This window comes from Pelecanus crispus, chromosome 7 (assembly GCF_030463565.1).
Source record: "Pelecanus crispus isolate bPelCri1 chromosome 7, bPelCri1.pri, whole genome shotgun sequence".
NCBI classification, from domain to species: Eukaryota; Metazoa; Chordata; class Aves; order Pelecaniformes; family Pelecanidae; genus Pelecanus; species Pelecanus crispus.
This window is the reverse complement of record NC_134649.1, coordinates 44,530,324-44,534,754: the sequence shown is the minus strand read 5'-3', so window position 1 is coordinate 44,534,754 and position 4,431 is coordinate 44,530,324.

Here is a 4,431-nt window from a genome sequence, read left to right as displayed (position 1 = left end):
GGCTGGGCTGTGCGAGCGGCTGCCCAGCGCTCCTCGGGACACCCTGAAAAACAAAGCGCAAAGGTGCAGAGTCAGTCCCGGAGATGCTGCTCCCCCAGATCCCCGGTGTGCAGCGCCAGCACCGCCCCAACGCAGCTTCAGTCTGGTGAGTTATTCCTAATGCCGCACCCCGGCCCTGCCGTTTGGTGTTGCCATTTAATGCAAAGAATATACGTTGTCGCTATGTAATGCAAAGAATATACGTTGTCGCCATGTAATGCAAAGAATATATGTTGTCGCCATGTAATGCAAGGAATATATGTTGTCGCCATGTAATGCAAAGAATATACGTTGTTGCCATTTAATGCAAAGAATATATGTAATATAATGCAAAGAATATCAGCTGTATGTAATAGTGCCTCTGCACCGGGGCTGGGGGGAGAGCGGGACGGTGCCAGAAATGCCCCGTGGAGGTGGACAAGGTTAGCAACAGCGGCTCCCACCCACCGCACGGCCCCACTCGCGTGTGCCCAGCCCCTCCGGCCCCCCCGGCACGGCGGGCTGGGCCGCAGCCCCCGGACACGCGTGGGACCCCGCACCCCCCACGCAGCAGCACCCACCTGCGGGAGCGCGGCGCCGGCGCGGCCGCCGGGACGGGACAGGAGGGACGGGACGGGACCAGACGGGACGGGACGGGACGGGAGGGGACGGGACGGGACAGGAGGGAATGGGACGGGACGGGACGGGGCGGGGAGGGGAGGGGGAGCCACCCGCACCGCCCCACGCGGGACCGACCCGCCTCGGCCCCGCTCCCACCCCGCCCCGGCAGACGGGGACGCGCCGACCCCCCGCGGGTTTTCCAGGCCTCTCCCTTTTTCCCCCTTGGTTTTCCTCGCCCCCCGCAAGCCAAGGCGTTGCGGGAGGCAGCAGCAGCACCCAGCCACCCCCTGGGCGTTAATTAAACCATCCTCCGTTATTTCACTGGAAATTATCTTCCCCCCCCCCCCCCCCCCCATCTTTCCACCTGCATCCCAGCTCTTTCCTCCTCCTTACAGAACTTGCAGGCTGCTCTCCTGTCCCCGCACCACTGCAGACTTGCGCAGCTCTCCACCCGCCATTTATGTTCACCAATTCGCCGTATATCCTAGTTTTTATGTTGAAACCTGCTTGGGGAAACGTCAGCAGCATTTGCTTTTGCCCGAAAGTTGCGGTTTCATTACCAGATGTTCATCTCGCCCAACCTTGCCTCCCCCTGGCTTAAATACCAGCCCCGCAGGTCTTGTAGGAATTCAGCCACATGCCCTCCCGGCCCCAGTTTTGGGGAAATTCATATAGAGATAGCAGGTGAGTGTCAATGCTCTGTAGCCTCCCGCTCTGCCCTTCAGCCTCCCGGGAGAGGGAAACCTGTTCCATGCATAGCCGTGAAGACTGGGGTATGATTTGGGCAGATTTTAGGAATCATTTTGGCAAAAGACGTTTTGCCTGCAAATCAGTTGCATTACCTGCGTTGCAAATATGGCACTTTCTCCCCAGTTCCCCTAAGCAGAGCTTCCATTCCTCCTTGGCTTCTCTGTATTTTAAGGCTCAGACCAACTCTTCCCTAATCTTTCCCAGATAGACCGGGAAAAAGCAAATCCCTGTGCTCGCAAGGGGCTCTGTAAGGCTTTGCTGCTGTCCCGTCTCACACCGTTCTGGGTCTGTACTCAGCTTTTCCCTCCCCAAGGACATGGGGAGACACAGCTTGCTGGTCTGGGCTGGCAATTTCTTCTCTAATTTTGAATTAGACTTGAACAGAGGTACCCCTTTCGGTTCAGGTACAAACATGTCAATCTGTAATGAAACGAGAAGGAGCTCCCTACCCCCATATTTCCACCCTCCCTCCAACGCTCCCAAAACAGACCCTGTGTTGCTCTAAATCTCATTTTTCTACATAGGCAATTAAGCAATAATGGAGAGCAGTGGGCAAAAATCAGTGCCTTGCTCGGTAACTTGCCTGGCACAGTTAATCTAAAACTTTAAAGATCTCCTTACAACACATCTGTAAGATGTTTTATTACTACTATTTCTTCCTATAAAACTGAGTAAACTTAAAACGACCAGAAGACCTTTACTCTCGGGTGCAGGGTCATAGCATGATGACCTGGAGAGTTTTGCTTTGGTACAGCCCAGACCCATTTTATGGGCCATAAGGATACGTGCTTTTACTGCAGTGCTTGTCCAACGTACAGTCCTGCGTGCACGAAGGCGCAGGGCGCAGTGGTGGGCAGTCTGCCATCGCAGGAGACAATTAAAGTCTCTCCAGCACGAAAACCTTGGCTGCAGCTGAACAAGGGGATGGCCAAGGGGATAGGGCTGTTTTCTCCTATTTTGCTACAGAGGGATGAGGGTTTGGATTAGTGGAGTTTTTCTGATAAACGGGAATTAAGTTTGTTTCAGCAGCTGGCTTCTGTGTTTTGCCAAAAATAAAAAATTGGAACCAATCTAAATGAACACATCTGAGATTGAACTTGGGCACATTCTTAGCATCAGTGCGGAGGGTGGGGAGGGCAGATGGAAACCCCTGGGAACAGAGGGATGAAGAAGCAGCTACAACTCCAGGCATGACCTGTGCTGGAAGATGGGACAGTTTCTTTCTGCAGAAATGCTAAATTTGGTGCAATGTTGAAGAATTTCCTCTGCAGCAAACGCTGGCACGACACCTTCTGGGTAAACGTTCATGCAAACTGGTGGCAAACTCAAAACTAAAGCAGGAAAGTGGTTGCAGCAGGAGATATTGAGGGGGAACAAATTATTTCTAAAGATGTCTGAAATACATTAGTCTTTACCCTCGTGTTGCTGCTCTGAAGAGGTGCTCACAAAAAAAGCACGACAGCCTGAGGGCAGAAGGAGAGACTGACAGCAGAAATCCTGGGCTCATGAGGTCAAAAAGGACTTCGCAGTAAGCGGGGTAGACTTGGGCTCATCTCACAGTAGCTGCCTATGTGAGTGCGCCCCCTCCATTTTGGGAGCACAGCCCCCCCAGAGCCAGGCTCCGCTTACTCATCCACAGACAGCAGACGCTTCCTGGAGGGCAGGTTTTTTAATTTGTTGGCAAGCCGGCAACAAAATTGATTAAAATTGCAAAATGCCTTTTCAAATGACTCATTTCCCTATCGCAGTCCTCCAAGTAAATAAGTGACTGCTATTGTATTCCCAGCGCTCCACTCTAGAGCTGTTGAAAGAAGAGGGGCCAGGGGGGGAAAAGGAGCCGGGAGCAAGGCAGAATCTGAAACTCTTCCTCTCTCCCCAAAAGAGCCCATTTTCCGATCTTTGCAAAGCTTTCTGTGACAGTTCCCATAGACATTTGAAGTTATGATTTTTACATCAAATGAACTAACGTCCTTCACTTACTGGAAGTCTGAGATTGGATAAACAATATTTAAAATACAAGGTCAACAAAAAAAAAAAAAGTGACTAGTGTTGGCAACTTGAGTGTTTTTCTTTTCCTGAAAAAAAAAAATAGGGAAAAAAAAAAAACCTGGGCTCCCCTGAGAATGGAAAGCATTTCTATTTATTCTCAGTGGACCACTTTGGTATTTGGAAAGAATTTTGTTTGAAGCCTTTTACGCAAGGCATTTTATTGCAGCCAAAGGTAGGAGCTACAACTCGATAACCCCAACGGTGTTTTTCCTTCATTGAGTCTTTGAAAGTCAATTAAAGGCTTTAGAAATTGCTTCCACATTAAAGAAAAAAATCCATTCCTAGCTCTGCTGCATCAAAACAGCTTCAAGTAAGTGAGCACCTAAAGAGGTAACTCTGCACTTCTTCAAAGCATCGGTGATTCTCACTTCCACAGCATATCCGCATTTCTCAAAACTATTCCATTGTCATTTTCCATTTGCTCATAAAATGCATCAGCAGTGAAATTCAATCCATAACCACAGTTAAAATGGAGCTTCTGAATTTATGAATGAGATTATAAGCAGCAATTGTCCGCAAAACCGCAGGGCTGGCTCCCGTGGCCCAGGATACGGTACTGTTACTTTCGTCAGTGCAATCTACCTTAGGAGAGAGATATCCCAGTCCTCTGAAAATAGGCCCACGCATTTATGTTCCTAATAATATTCTTAACTTTTTCCAAGGGATCAGTCCATACTAATACAGATTATTATAGAATCATAGAATGGTTTGGGTTGGAAGGGACCTTAAAGATAATCTAGCTCCAGCCCCCCTGCCATGGGGCACAGACAACTTCCACTGGACCCGGTTCCTCAAAGCTCCGTCCAACCTGGCCTTGAACACTTCCATGGATGGGGCATCCACAACTTTTCTAGGCAACCTGTTCCAGCGCCTCACCATCCTCAGAGTGAAGAACTTGGGAAAAGGTTTGAATTCAGGAAAATTCTTAGCTCTGGACCCTAACCAGATGCAATCACAAAACGCAAGCCTGGGGACAGATGAATAGTTCCTTCC